This window comes from Pteronotus mesoamericanus, unplaced genomic scaffold (genome assembly GCF_021234165.1).
Source record: "Pteronotus mesoamericanus isolate MK-2021 breed Mesoamerican mustached bat unplaced genomic scaffold, CSHL_Meso_final contig_169, whole genome shotgun sequence".
In the NCBI taxonomy this organism is placed as follows: Eukaryota; Metazoa; Chordata; class Mammalia; order Chiroptera; family Mormoopidae; genus Pteronotus; species Pteronotus mesoamericanus.
Window position 1 is genome coordinate 14,918,495 of NW_026555068.1, and position 16,310 is coordinate 14,934,804.

At 42.7% G+C, this 16,310-nt stretch overlaps 1 protein-coding gene across 2 annotated transcripts in view; it reads left to right on the plus strand.

The window, feature by feature from the left end:
• TRMT9B (tRNA methyltransferase 9B (putative)) overlaps nucleotides 1-16,310 on the plus strand; it is a 44,580-nt gene that overhangs the window by 12,853 nt on the left and 15,417 nt on the right. For both annotated transcript variants that reach the window (XM_054566091.1, XM_054566092.1), the window contains exon 3: nucleotides 14,867-15,063. The gene's annotated coding sequence lies outside the window, so the exon portion shown is untranslated. The remainder of the gene's footprint in view (nucleotides 1-14,866; nucleotides 15,064-16,310) is intronic.

Sequence of the window (16,310 nt, forward strand, 5' to 3'; positions counted from 1 at the left end):
CTTTGATTCACAGGCCAGCACTCAGTCCACAGAGTCACACCAGCCAGGGCAACAATCTTAATCTTAACAAGCCATCATCAAGAAGTATTTCCATCCTGCATAGGAGCTTCCAGTTAAATCTTTTGTCTTATTTATTTCTGAATTCTTAAATTATTTTTTACTAGATTATGATGACACCCTGTGAATGTTAAAAAATGGTATTTATAATTTTAAATTAGAAATAATAGACCATGTCTCCTTATAAGCTTAGCTCTGGAAGAACAAGCACAATCATAAAAGGGAGTATGAAAACTGAAATAATTAAACTTTTCAAAACAGTCTGGTTTATTCTGGGCACAGACTTAATAATCCCTGCTGCGGGGAGAAGTGCAGTTTACTGCCACAAGAAAGCTTGAAATGTCAAGCATATTCTGATAAAATGCCAGCTGCCTGCAAATTAGACCATTCTTTCAGCTGCCGTGTTTCCGACTTCTGTGCAGCTTTCATAATTGTGTCACTTCGAATTGAAAGCTCTGTGCATGATGTACACATTCCAACCCTCCCCCTGAAGTGATTTTTATAGTGATTAATCAGGTGTGCGTTGCAACAGACAGTGGAGGGGACCACAAGATCCGAGCTCTCAGGAGCTCAGGATAAATGGCACAGAAGTAGCACTGAAGTGAACGCACGGCAAGGAGGCGGTGGTGGGAGCTCTGGTTCAAAAGGAAAGCAGACAGAGGGCCAGTGCCCAAGGACTGAGCAGGAGTGACAGGTGCAGCAAGCCTTTTCCAGCATCCAGATCACGACCAGAGCCCAGAAGGCCTAAGAGTGGCCAGTCTAGGTGTCACCACCCCGGTTTCTCCAAAGCTGACCCCTCTGATGACCTGGAAGTTCTTTTCCTCCTATTTTAGGTGGGATTCCAAAAGATTTGGTTGTCTGAATTTTTTTTTAGCCCAAAGCCAACCAAAAGCAGCACGTTTGAAAGTAGAAGAGCTTTCTGGAGACAGAGTGGGAAGTGGTTGCCAACTGCAGGGCAGGGCACTCCAAACTTAGTGCCAGGGAGAGGGGGTGCAGACACTCTGCTAGTCCTAGGGAGCATCGTGGCTCTGTAATACTGTGTCCTAATTAGCCCCTATGTTATCAATGAAAATGTGTTCATTATAGGCAATTTAGAACGACGTAAAAAGTATGTGATACAGGTTAGAAAGATTTCCATAAAAGTGATTAAAATAAATAATGCCTCAGTACTGAAAAGGATCAGCCTCTGCTATTTCTAATGGTAAAAGCTTATGTATGACATAAGCTTTTATTCAAGTTGATCTAAATTTATTAATATGTTTTATTGATTATGCTATTATAGTTGTCCCAATTTTTCTCCCTTGGCCTCCCTCCATCCAGCACCTCCCATTCCCTCCAGCAATCCCCTCTCCTTTAGTTCATGTCCATGGGTCATGCATATAAGGTCTTTGGCTTCTCCACTTGCTACACTGTTCTTCGCATCCCCCCATCTCTTCTGTACCTACCGATTTGTCTTCTTGATCTCTGCCCCTTTTCCCCCATTATCCCCCTCCCAACTGATAATCTTCCAAATGATCTCCGTATCTATGATTCTGTTTCTGTTCTGCTTATTTGCTTAGTTTGTTTTTAGATGCAATTGTTGGTAGTTGTGAATTTATTGCTCTTTTAATGTTCATAGTTTTGCTCTTCTTTTTTTTTTTTACAGACGTCCCTTTCACCTTTTGTATAATAAGGGCTTGTTGATGATGAACTCCTTTAGCTTTACCTTTTCTGGGAAGCACTTCATCTGCCCTTCCATTCTAAATGATAGCTTTGCTAGATAGAGTAATCTAGGTTGTAGGTCCTTGCTTTTCATCACTCTAAATACTTCTTGCCAGTCCCTTCTAGCCTGCAGTGTTTCTTTTGAAAAATCAGCTGACAGTCTTAATGGGAACTCCTTCGTAGGTAACTATTTCCTTTTCTCTTGCTGCTTTTAAGATTCTTTCTTTATCTTTAACCTTTGGCATTTTAATTATGATGTGTCTTCGTGTGGTCTTCTTTGAATCCATCTTGTTTTGGACTCTTTGTGCTTCCTGGACTTGCATGACTATTTCCTTCACCAAATTAGGGAAGTTTTCTTTAAATATATTTTCAAATAAGTTTTTCATTTCTTGCCCTTTCTCTTCTCCTTCCAAGACAACTATGATTTGAATGTTGGTACGTATGAAGTTGTCTCAGGGGGTCCTTACCCTATCCTCATTTTATTTTTTTAATTCTTTTTTCTTCTTGCTGTTCTGATTGAATGTTTTTTTCTTCCTTATGTTCCAAATCATCAATTTGATTCTCAGCTTCATTGTTTCACTGTTGATTCCCTCTAAATTTTTCTTTATTTCATTTCGTGTAACCTTCATTTCTGCCTGCGTCTTTTTTATGCTGTCGAAGTACCCAATGCATTCCTTGAGCATCCTCATAACCAGTATTTTTAAACTCTGCATCTGATAGATTGCTTACCTCCATTTTGTTCAGTTCTTTTTCTGGAGTTTTATTCTGTTCTCTCATTTAGGGCATATTTCTTTGTCTCCTCACTTTGGCAGCCTCCCTGTGTTTTTTCCTATGTATTAGGTACAGCTGCTTTGATTCCCTGCCTTACTAGCATGGCATAATGTAAAAAAGTACACCTGTAACTTGGATGCAGCGAAGCCTTATGTAATCACCAGAAGCCAACCCATTTGAACCAGGCTGATGGAGTCTCCAATATGGTGCCACTGCTCTGTGTCTCTTTGTGGGGAGGGCTCAAAAAATGAACAATGGCCGCTGTCTTACCTTTGGAGTTTTGTCTGGGAGCTGGTACTCGCCCTGACGCCAGACCCTTCCGTTTCCCCCCAGGTGCCACTGGTGCCCTTCAAGCTGCTGCCTCAGTGCTGGAGCCCAGAGGGAGTGAGTCTGAGTGAATCCTAAGGCAATTATGGGCCCTTTAAGAGGAGATATGTGAGAATCCGCAGTTTCTTCTGCCACCCCAACCGCCACTGGCTTTTACAGACAGAAGTTGTGGGAACTTATCTTCCTGGCACTGGAACCCTGGGCTGTGTGGTCTGGTGCGAGGCTGGGATTCCTCGCTCCCAAGACATCCCTCCCGATTTATATCCACCACGTGTGGGTGTGGGACCTGCCCGTTCCGCATCTCCGCCCCTCCTGCCTGTGTGAATGAACGTGACTTCTTTAATTCTTTGGTTGTCGGACTTCCATACAGCTCAATATTCTGACAGTTCTGGGTGATAATTGTTTTGTAGTTTAGTTGCAAGTTTTGCTGTGGTTGTGGGAGGCAGGCGAGCCATGTTTACCTAGGCCTCCATCTTCGCTGGAAGTCTAAAGTTGATCTAAATTTTGAGTTCAGTGCCCATTTATTTAGCATAAGACTTCTCCGACTAATACAAGAGTTGGCACACACTGATACCATCCACCCACTGTGTGCGGCGGGAGCTCAGAGTGTAGCCTGGCTTTTAGACCTTGTGACCACGGGGCTGATCCCCTTGGAGATGGGCTTTGCCTGTTTGTCCGTCCAGGAGCTGCGCACGGTGGGCAGGTGCATGGCAGAGGCCCAAACCTCATTGCCTCAGATTGGAGGAGCAAAAAAGAGGGTTTACAATACTTCCAGTACCATGCTCACATTTTAGTGTCTTCTTCAATATTTACATCATGAGGCCAAAGGCACTTTATAGTCTGACAGTGTTCATCATTAGAATCACCTCTCAATGGTTAATACTCCCGACGTATGGCAAGTGTAGGCAATAAAATTCTAGACAGTGTGAAAATAAACTTTTTAAAAATAGTTCACAACATGTCAAATTGTGAAGCAGAGATGTTCTGTGGGTATTATGCTTAAATACTGCTTAACTCTAGTGTCCTGGGGATATCATTTGCTGGGTTTTACTTGTGATAGAGTTGACATTAAAATGACTTTTCTCCTGTTAGCATTTAACCAACTCACACCATCTCCTTTCAGAGTATTTTAATTTTCTCCAATAATGCACTAAGTGAATCCTTTCTAATTAAAGTGGCTCTTTAACACTGGTAATTTCTAGGGACGGGAAAGCCTCCCGAGTTTTCCGTTTTTCTCATTAAGTATAGAAACTGTCACTCCCGTAGTAGAATTACAATCATTAATCCACTTAGAATACCAGAAGAATATGAAACACATTTTTCAGGGCATTGTCTTTATACTGTGTGGTGATTATCAATATGAAAGTAGCACCTGGGTCTAAGCTATTAACAGATTTTGAATTTGTTTTGAAACGTTGTTACAAGCTCAGTTTTGCCGTTTGCATTGCAGAGGCTGAAGGACCTTGTAACACAACTTCTAAAAAAGAGAACAATATCAGTGAATTTTTATTTTAAATGAGATGCTACCCCAGTCACAAAAGACCTGCATACTAAGGGAGTGGAGAGGTCTGTAGAAAGGCGGACTTTGCTGGGATGCAGCCTGTTGGATGAGGGTGAGGGCAGAAAGGGGAAGAGAGTGGGCAGACCTGCCTGATGTCCTGTCCCTTGAACCCTGAAAGCCATGGGCTTGCTCTTTGGAATGGCTGTAAAAAGAAGTTTTCTTTCATAAGCAAATATTGATCCTTTAGCAATTTCTGATTTATTTGTCATGAGGAGCTACCACAGCTTCTCATTAATTACTAGAATCTCTCTCTGCCCTCTAACCTGAGGTCTGAGTTTTTATGGAATGCAATCAGGTTCAGAGGCATCGTAGACAGGGAGTTTTGGCGGTGTGAGCTGATGCTCATGTTCACTCCAAGTTCAGCTGCCTCGTTTCAGGGCGCTAGGCCTCAGGATGGTAAGGTAAGGAGGGGCAGCACAGAAGGTGGTCCCAGAAGTGCGCCTCCGCCTCTCTCAGTAGGAATCTTCCAGCTACAAGAATTGCTGAGCTGTGATGCATCTACAACATGCCGTTTATTAACCACAGTGGCCTGGCCTGGCCTGGCCTGTGTTGCTGGGAGAGGCAACAGGTCCGCAGTACTCAGAAGTCTCACAGAGACGCTCCTGGTAACATGCTCTTGTAGTGCCAAAGGCCCGCCTCTGTTGATTACACCCATGCTCCTGTGCTCTCTGATCGTACTGTGCTCTTGTGCTCACACAGGCTTGTAGGTTTCTGTGTAATTGATATATAAATAAATACACACACGCATATATATTTGTGTGTGTGTGTGTGTGTGTGTGTAAGCATTTGAGATCCTAGGCTCCCTCATTCATACCGAACATTCCTTCCCTCTAACTCTTCACTAATGCTAACTCCCTTCAACTCTTTATTGGTGATAACTCCAACAATATTTGGTTTTCTTCCTGGAAAGAAAACTATATTTTCATATATGTGAGTATATATATACACACATACACATTTTATGTGTGTATACATATAGATGCCATATTTTGCTCCCGTGAACAAAATTGTATGAAAACAATAACCAAAACAAAGCCCGGATTTACTTTGTTAACTTTTGTGGAATCTGTTATTATTAAACACGGCAGTCTGGCCTTTCACTGTCCTTGAACTTCTGGTTCTGAGACCTGTTTCTTATCTAAGCCTATTTTCCCTGGGTTCTCTTTATTTCTAAAGTAGCAGGCGATCCGCTTTTCTATTGCTCTGTATGCGCCGTCACACGGAACAGTGACTAGAATGTCGGTGGCAGGTGCCCTCCACTTCCTGCGATGCCGCCCCTCCGGCTCACTCTCGTGGCTCCGCCTTGGGTGCGGGGCCCTTTCCCAGGCCAGCCTGCCCTCCGCTGTTTGGGTTTTGTGCTGACCCTTCTGGGGCTGTCCTACGCCTTTAGATGTTAGTGAAAGAGAAGAGTTGGCAGCCCCGACCTGGTTTTTTCCCCCCTTTGCGAAGTAATCCAATGTGTTTGGCATTGAGTGCAGCTGTCATTGTTAACGCTGTGCCACAGATTAGGGTCTTGAAAATAAATATCCAGCCAAGTTTTAAAAGTATTAGCTACAGAAAATTATCACTTCATTTAGAACCGGAAGTAGGAATTGGCACCGAAGTTTTTCATTAGACTGCTTACTGGCGGTCACTTCACACTTCAGGAGGCTCAGTCTGTGCAGAGCAAGGGGTCGAGGGACTGTGATAAGAGAAATTCAGGTCCAGTATAGACTGTTGGTGCTTTACAGTTATGTTGTGCTTTTGGGGTGTTCCAGCACACTTTTACATGAAAATCAGAGCCTTAAGAGAGAACGGGTGATTTCTTTATACCTAAGAGAAAGTAACAGCTACCTAGAGAAGCTCAGTGACTTGCCCATGGTCGCATGGCCAGTGACGAGTCCAGCGTTTTTGGATCATGGCAAAATGCTCTGAGTTCTACTTTTAAAGTTGTATCTGTGAGGCTTAAATATATTTTACTGGTATTTCCATTTTCCAATTGTGTGTGTTATTGACTGACCATAAATAAGTTCGCTCCTGTGTGTCTACTCTCAGTACTGACTACTTCGCTCTGACACGCTCGTCACCAGATGTGTTGGGAGTTTTATACACACTGGGCAATCTTGCAGCACCAGTTGGGTGTCCCACAATTTAACTCAGTCCTGACACCATCTACCTGGAGGTACCATCAGGACCTGTTACTGTCGGTTTTTAGTTAGTTGTTAATAAAGGAAAAGGGAGCAAAGGGATTTAGACATTGAGCTTAATAAACTGGGGAGCACAAGCCTGTTTGCTTCACCAGGAAGCTGCAGATTTACACCCCAGGAATAGGAGCAATGCTCTGCTGAGAGAGTTAACACTCCTTCCATCCCACCCCCTCACCACTGGATTATTAGGACGTACAGTGGGAGGTGCTGGACCGTAGAGGCCTGTCAGTCTAATGAGGGGGTGGACCTACCCAAAGTCCACGAAAACTTAGGAAGTTCAGTGACCAATTTGAAAAAGCATTTGGTCCGCCCCAAACTCAAGTGCCTGGTAATAACCCCAGGGGAACAAAGAGCTCTCTCTCCCTCCCTCTTTTCCTGGCCGCCTCTCACCCCACGCGCTCACGCATCTCTCTCCGTAACCATGTGCCCTTAGCAGCCACATGGCCAATGGGCATGTGGACGCCAGCTCAGGCTTCAGGCAGGAGCCTAAATACCTCAGCACAGCAGTGGATAGCAGCCAAGTACACAGGCTAACCTAGCCAGATGCTGGACTGAACTGAGTTTTCATATCACACAGGTTCTCTGAACATTGACTCTATTTCTGGCCTTGATTTTCTGTGGTGGGACAAACAGAGATGGGAAATTGGAAACCTATGGAGCAGCTTCCATTTCTACTCAAATAAGCCATTTTGCCACCCCACAGTCTCCTCTGTGTGGGTTTTTGGAATGCCTTCCTTGCAATCTCATGGAAGAGCCTAATTTCCATTGAAAACAATACTACAAGTTAAGGGCTCCATCCCACAAGCCTGCCTCCTCCCGTCAGTCACCAATCCTAAGCCCAGGTTGTATCACCTGTGCTTCTGACCAACCTGCTGAATCACTGACCAATCACGTGTTCCCGCAACCCCCACCTTGGGTTGTGTTAATTTGTAGAGCAACTCACAGAGAACTCAGGAAAACATTTTATTTATGAGATTACTGTTTGATGTTTAAAAGATAGAACTCAGGAACAGCCAACTGTCAGAGGTGCATAGTGCAAGGTCCGGACCTCTTCCAGGTTCCAAGCTTCTGTCCCCTTGTAGTTTGAGGTGGGCCAACTTCCTGGCACAGAATGTGTTCTTGTCCATCAACTTGGAACCATCCTTTTGGGTTTTTATGGAGGTGTGATTGATTAAACCATTGGCCATTGGCATTTGAACTTAGCCTCCAACCCTTTCCCCTCCCTGGAGGTGTGGGCATGGCTCTGTCAGTCCAACCCTCTAATCAGGAGGTTGGCAACCAGCACCCTCCTTAGGGACTTTCTAAAGGCTACTGCATTAACATAAACTCAAGTGTAGTAAAAAGGGGCTTGCCATTTATTACTAACAAAAGATACCTATTTCACCATTATACTCTGGACCTGTTTCAGGAACTGGGGGGGGGAAAAACTAAACAGAACAGGAGAGGATGCCCGTATGGCTCTTATGTAAGTTATTATAAGGGTTTTAGGAGCTGAGTGCCAGGAACAGCGGACAAAGGCTGATATATATTTCTTCTTGTAAATCATAATATAAATTATTGTGTAACTCTCTTATGCCAAAATGCCGAATACAGAGAAACCTCCACTGAGAAAAATGATTAAACAAGAAGATAGGGGAAGAAAAGCAAAAGTGGATATTGCTAAGAATTCCAGAAAGAGTTTAGCTACTCACTTTCCTTCTGGATATATTTTCACGTGATTGTCACCTTTATATATTACAAGCATACTTTCATGACCAAAATTTTTTTTTATGTTTAAATATTTCCTGTTCATTTATCTAAGGAAGATGATTGGGCACCTGCTATGTGCCAGGCTGCGTTCAGAGTGGTGGGTGCATACATCAGCGAACCCAAAAGACCCGATTTCATGGTGTGTACCAACTGGTCGGGGGAGACAGACAATAAACAGCTCTAGCAGGATGTTGAAATGGAATTCTTTCTTGTTTTCATTTCTTGCACAGTAGTGCAAAATTGTGGCAGTGCTAGTCAGCAAACAATCAGGAAAATGGAAGCCACCCCAGTAATGTTGACAGAGGCAATGTGTAAGGCATTGGATAAACAGAAGAGGGGACAAATGAGAGAGGACAACCAAGTCAACTGCAATTGTTGAGGCAACAAAGAGAAGAGAAGGGGTTATCAGAACCTAGATGCTTGGAGCGGGAGCTGGGACCGAGATCCTGGGAACTCAGCGGGGCACAGACATCTGAGAAGGGGATGCTGGCTGGCTGGTGTGGATGCAGGGGAGCTTATACGTGTTGGGACACAGACCTCCTGGCCGGCGCACTGCTTGGCCAGTGCCGGTATCTCATAGGGCTGTGCAAAAGGTCTGTTTTGGGGACAGTGGAAAAAACTTAGGCACTAACCGCTCCCGGGAACTAATGCTGCTGCCTAGGTGGAGGGCTGTTGCCAGGCAACTGGCAGAAGCGGAAGCAACCAGAAAAGGCTTGGTCCCGTCTCCCTCCTCTGCTTTTTCAGGCTCCTCTTGGTGGGCACTGTGTGCAGAGCTCCCTGGGAAAGAGGAAATATTAGCAGAGCCCTCAATCCACAACACAAAACCGTATGGTCAAGGGAGTGGAGGGACTCCAACTTAATAACAAGTACAGTCCCGAAGATGTTAGGTGGCGATTATTCTCACGTTCTGAAATTTGCTAGAAGGCCCAACAGGCCTTCTGAAGAGGTTGGAATCTACTGTTTTTAAAAATTGTACTAAAATATACATAATGTAAAATTTACCCCAAGCTCAGTTCTTCATTCCAGTGTTGGTTTGTGACAATGCGCTCATCAATCTGTAGTGGAATGAGAAAATTAAAGAAAGTTTAGTCGGTTTTTCATAAAGCTAAATTTTATCCCATTTTAAAGGACTGCTTCACTAAAGTTTAAAACTATGGCCTCCCAATTTCTGTGGGGTTAAATTGTGCATTTATCTATGTACTAGTGGTGACAATAAGTAATAGAGTTTAAGTGTGTGTGTGTGTGTGTGTGTGTGTGTGTGTGTGTGTGTGTGTGTGTACACGATGGTCTAGCCTTCAAGTAAAGAGTCAGGATCCTTCTGGTTTCCCAAATGTCCCTTAGAGATTTTGGGAGTCTGTGAAACCCACAAGAGTGGGAACTCCTGGACTGCAAGGCGAGGGCCTAAACTCGGGGCAAGGCAAGGGGGAAATGATGGGGACACACGTCAGAGAAGCAAGGCACAGGTGGGGTCTCTAGGACAAGACACCTGACAGCCCAGGTTTTACTGGACTTCCTGAACCTCAAATATACAGCCAGACTTTTTTTTAGTAATAACCCCATGAGCATCTCTTTTGGGTTAATTGCATTATAAACACTTTATGTTCTACACCAGCTATTTTCAACCTTTTTCATCTCATGCCACCCATAAACTAATTACTAAAATTCTGCAGCACACCAAAAAATACATTTTGCCAATCTGATAAAAAAATAGGCATAATTTTTATTGATTTACAAAAGATAATAATAGTAATTACCTACCATTTTTGCTCCAAAGTGACTTTTTGAAAAATCAGTGCTGCCCTGGCTGGTGTGGCCCAGTGGATTGAGCACCGGCCTGCGAACCGGGAGGTTGCCAGTTCGATTGCTGGTGGGGGCATACGCCTGGGTTGCGGGCCAGGTCCCTGGTGGGGGGCAAGCAAGACGCATCCAATTGATGTTTCTCTTTCTCATCGATATCTCTCCCTCTGTTTCTCCCTTCCTTCCCCTCTCTCTAAAAATAAATAAAATCTTTAAAAAAAAATTTTTTTAAATCATGTACCAATACTTATATATAAGGATTTCTGGTACCAAGAATTAACCAATCAGACACAATCTTATTATGTGACATGACCAATAAGATGCAGCTCTACTGTATGACCTATGTATTCTTGAGTCAACACGGCATTCACTCCAGATGGCTATTGTGTTAGCTGTTGTCATTCTTTTATTTGACAAGCTAATGGAAGAGAGGTCAGTGCCCCTAACTAAATAGTCAGGAATTGCATGGTTTAAACATTTCTGTGGCACACCACTTGAAACTACACTAATACATAATTCATCCTCACATTTCTCCCTTTCATTCTTAGGAAATCATCACATAATTGATAGGGTCGTAGTGGACCACTATAGTCTTCATGATCCCTCTTGAACAGTCATTTGACAGTAATATGTCTGTATTATTCCTTGTCACCCAACCTGCCGGAACCTTCTTTCCTAAGAGGAAGGAGGACAGTGAGGTTCTGCCTCCCCTCTGGTGCTGCCCTTCATGCTAAGAGGGTCTTCTCCCAACTGCTGTGCTGGGGATCCTGTGACCTTTATCTTAACATAGACCAAGAGCTAGTTTGTTCAAATTGACACCTTGACATCTTGAATCCCATGTATTGAATTTCCTTGTTCTTTTCTGACCCTCTCTTATGTACAAAATCACAATGTACCCTACCTGGTGCAGCTCAGTGGATTGAGCACTGGCCTGTGAACCAAAGGGTTGCAAGTTCGATTCCCAGTGTAGGGCATGTGCCTGGATTGCTGGCCAGGTCCCCAGTAGGGGGTGCGGGAGATACAGCCACACATTGATGTTTCTCTCCCTCTTTCTCTTCTCTAAAAATAAATAGATAAAATCTTTTAAAAAATAATTTAAAAAACAAGTATTTATTTTTAAAACATCACAATGCCTTGTAATGGAGTCACAAAGAACGGGGCTGAGCCTCTGCCTGGGAAGGAGCCACCTTGGATGACAGCTCATCACCAATATTGCGCTGCAAGTTCTGGTCCCCTGTGTTTTGTATTTCCCTTCTGTCACCATGCACGTGAACACACACTCCACTCCCCACCAAGGTGGTATCACTTTCATTTCCTGCGTTTAGATCGTGAAGGTAATATCTTACTCTTAAATGAATTTAACATAGATACATAGTCCTTCAAATTTCCAGGAAAAACAAAGTATTTGGGAGAAATATTTGATCCCTTTCCCTTAGGATAAACTCCCCTTATTTTTCCCACTCTCTTACAACATACGTTTACTCCGAGGTAACCTGTTGGTCTCTGTTGGGAATCCAGAGAGGCTCATATTGTCCCAGGGCCACATACGAGTATTTTGTTCTTTAGAAGCCCGGTGGCTACACATAGGATTTTGATCAGAAATTTCAGGTGTTCCTTTGCTACCATTTCTCCTATAATCTCTCTGGTGTATCATGAAGGAGTTCTGTGTAGCAGAGGGAATATTCATTAGAACAGCACCTTGTTTCACTTGCCTCATTAGAGAGGATAATACCCAAAGTATCACTCCAAATTACAAATGCTAATATTGCTTGCTGTCTTTACTTTCGTCTCAATAAATCATATGCTTGCTACCTACTCTTGTCATTCTTGTCATGACTCTTGTATTTGTCTGTAGCTTCTTGAGAGAGGGGACCGCCCATCCATCGCTCCTCTCCTACCTGCCAAAGCAGCTGCTGCCCAGCCAGTGCTCAGTCCATGTTTCTTGAATTTAATTTAATGATGGTAGAGCTCTAATAGCTGCACACGGCTACCTGTCCTCTAATACTAATGTATGGGGGTTAAACACTGGTGATCCTTGATTTTCTAACCTCATTCCTTTTCTTACTCTGCACAATCATTGTACATTTAATCTATTCCCATGGACCTAACTGCCAAATCCTAGCATAATGATGATTTTTCAATGATCTCTAGTCCAACCTGTTCTCCTGGGCTTCATATTTACCTTACTTTGTTGTCCTTCAGATACCATAGAAACAACATATACAAGCCTGAACCTTCTCTCTGATGTGTCCCCTCTGATGGTGAACAATAACACCATGTAAAGGGCCATCTTTTTAATTCCTCTGTTCCTTTCTTCGCCTATTCATAGAGTAGACATTTATTAAGCAATCTGTAAACTGAAATACTAAGCAAAGACTCCGTGATCATAAAATATATTATTCCTCTCTGGCAAATGCTTAAATCAATTACAGAACATAAAGAATGTATACAAATAGTCATGCCATTATACAAGATATGTTTACTGATTACTATGGCCTTTCAAAGTCAGTTACCAATATCTATCCTTTCTTATATCCTCTTTCCTGCAGAGGCATAAATCTTAAGTAACTTTATTTGATATATTCATGTGCATTCCAGAGGAAGGATTTATGAGAGTTTATATACGGTCATTACCAAAGTTTCCTTCTGTTTGCCTTTTATTCTCTCTACCACTTTATTTGAGGATGGCGGTACATCTTACTGTGTCAGGCTTATTATTATCACTGCGTCCTCTTCGGTGTGCTCTTTGCCTTAAGTCTTCATCAGTCATCCATTCCTATTAATTTGATCTTTTCTCCTTAGTATTTCTTGTATTTGTCCTAGAAAGCTTAAGATCATACTTTGTCTAAAGTATTAAACCAGGTCCTTTCTCTGTCTTCATTGTGAACCTGGCTAGGTGAAATCAGTCTACACCATTGCCAGAGAAGATTTTCAAAACCCAAATCAAATTTTGTCACTTCTCTTGGTAAAACAATTCAGTGGTGCCCCATTATGTTCAGGATAAAATCCAAACATCTTAGACTGCTAAACTAGGCCCTATGTGGTCTGCCTTCCACCTTCTCTTCCAGGCTATTGTAGCACCACTCTTTTCTCGTCCTCCTTCCCTCCCCACCACCTGTATATTTAAGAATATACGGGTAAACTCTAGAGTCAATTTTCTGGGTTCAAATCCTACCTCCACCACTTACTAGCTACGTGACCTTGGAATGTTCTCTCTGCTTTATTTTCTTATCTGTAAAATAGGGGGCACAGTAGTTCCTATTTCATATAATAATTTGGTAGACGTAATGATCTAATATATGTCAAATACTTAAAATGGACTGGTTGAGAGTAAATAATTAATATATGTTTGGGTGTTGTGATTTCCTATTGTTGTTGTCAATCTGCTTGAAGTTTTTCTTTTTTTGCATATGTTCTTTCCTATGCTTAGAGCCACCCACACCACCTTTCCCTGACTCACCTCCACTGTTTCCTGAGCTTCAGCTTGGATGCCAGCCTCTCAGGGCAGCTAATTCATTTAGGCACCGATGCCAGAAGGAAAGGTGCACAGACCGCCGAGTTGGCTGGAGACAGTGGAACGCCTAGGTCAGGCCATGGAAGAGTGATTGCGAAGGAGAGCCTTCAGTTTTAGGACAAGTAAACAAACGTCCCTTCTTTATGATTAGATCAAGCCCTGAAAGTGTATGAGGAAAGATGAGATCTTTTGACTAACAGCTCCTTCAAGACCCTTCTTAAACATTCTTCCCCAAAAGTCAGACTTTGTGGCTCTCAGTGGTGCAAATCATACACCTGCATATGTTGAGAAATGGCTGGGATCTCTAAAGGAATATGTATATTCCAAAGACCAGAGAGCTTTTCAAAGCACAGCGAGATCATTGATTCTTAAATAGAGACCCAGATTGGGGAAAGGTGGGGGACAGGGGCAAGTTGGGGAAAACCATATGCACCCCTCCACGATCCTGAGAATCATTGTACATAATAAGAGGTACAGTCTGGGGCAGTGAGGTACACACACAAAGGACATGAAGTCGAGGAAAGACAGTTGAGCGCTGTGATCAGATTAGGCTCCATTTGCCTTATTTACAGATGAGGGATCCGGCCTGAGGTTTTATAGGATGGGTTCTTACTACTCACCAGGCATCTCTGTAGACCTCATTTTGTACCCGCCAAGACCTCTGCATTACAAAGTGCTTTTTTGGCATACAAAGTCCTTTTTTTTTTTTTGGTATCTAAGAGCTTTTTGACAGGTTTCATGACAGACCCACTCTATTATGAAAAATGAAAAAAAATAAAAGAGGACAAGAAGAATAGGGGCACTTGTCAGAGTGACATGGAAGTAGCTACTAGTGTGAACAAATATGAAGCAGTACTGGAATGACTTAGCACAATTTCGTAGTAGTGTCTTAAATAGGTAGTACACTTAATTAAGCTGCTGTATTTTGAGTTACTCCCTGTGCTTGTAATTTTTCCAAGAACAAAATGAAACCATTTGATTTAATTTTGGGGAGGAGTACTGTACATGTTACAGAAAGCTTAGGAATTAATTCAGGAATTGCTCTTACAGTTCTGGCGTTCACTCCACATAAGAACAGTTCTTTCTAATCACTTCTTCTCTGGGTAATATGTGGCTAGGGGCAGAGGTCATCCTGGGCTGTAGCTGGATGAACCATTTTATTATGTCAAGTGACATTTACTGTTTCGTTTTTCCCCTAACAAGGCCTGCATTTTCTGCAAAGACTCCTGCAGAGTGGTCCGTCCTGCGAAGGACCTCACTCTTTGATTGCACGCTCAGGCTTTTCATGTACATTACATATTGAGAAGGTCATGAGCAACGACTGTCACTCTCTGCAAGTGGAAACTGCCATCAATCGCAAAGACAAGAAGTAATTTTCCTGTAATCACAAGATGACTCAGGTTAGTTGCTTTCAGCTATTACTGCAGCTTAAATAATATGAGGGTTTGGAGCACGGTGCATGTTCAGTAAACCTAATTAGCCCCAATTCCTATAATTTTATGACAATGATATGAAGTAAGTTGGGGCAGACTCACAGGTAGAGAGCAGGCTGACAGCGCTGGGGGTAGGGGGTGAGGGGTTGGAGGGATGGAGCAAAAAAGGAAAAGAACTCACGGGCAACAGTGTGTGACGGGCGTGGGGGGTGGGAGAGGGGAGCATAAATGGGATAAATGGTAGTGGAAAAAATACAACAAAAATGAAATATTCAAAAGAAAAACAAAGTAAGTTGCTATTTTTGCACTCGATGGAAAAAAGAATTTGAGAACAGTTGGACAGAGTAAGTTAAAATTACAAAAAATATACTGGACTTAGGATTTTTTTAGAGGTGCAAAATGCTTTTCTAGGATGCTTTAAAAAGCATTGTTAAACAACGGTTTTTATTATACAAAGGTTTACAGTATAATTTGTACTTGACAGTAATATGTAGATGTTAAGTTTGAAGAATCACATATTAAAAACTAAAAAAAAAAAAGCCCTATGTATTTTATGATTAAGTGGAAGTAAATTCTTTGAACTCTCCTGACTAACTTGTATTTTTACTCTAGAATTATCATTCAAGTACATCTTTAAAATTTAAAGCAGAGTTTTGTGCTCTATTTTAAATACCGTGTCTTCTGTGGCATTTATAACAGGAAAGCAATTTATGATATTTATTTTTGTTTTTAGTTATAAAACTGGGACTACTGTGTACCTAGGCTACATCTCCAAACAGGAAATACAGGGCAGGAAACCGGGAACTAAAAAACACACCGGGGAGCTCGCCTGAGCCCTGCTTTCCTGAGTGGCTGTCGGCCCCCAGCGGCGTGTTTAGGGTTTATGGCCTAAGACTCGAGGACCAGGTTGTCGGGAGGACAGCGCTGTTGTCTTGCTGAGGATGTGAAGGCAACAGCTCACGGACTCACCAGTTCGTCAGTAAATTACTGAGTGACCGCCCTGTGTCCAGTGCCTGCCCTCCGCCTCCCATAGCTTCTAATCTAGTTGGGAACATAGACAAAACTGCGAGTTCCAGATGGTACCAGAAGAAATGCCTGAGAAGTGACAGAGATAACAAATATGCCATATACAGAAATACTGGCAGAGGTTATTTTTATCTGTAGTTATCCATGAAGTCTTTAGGGAGGAGGAGGAGGAAGAAGCTAGACTTTGA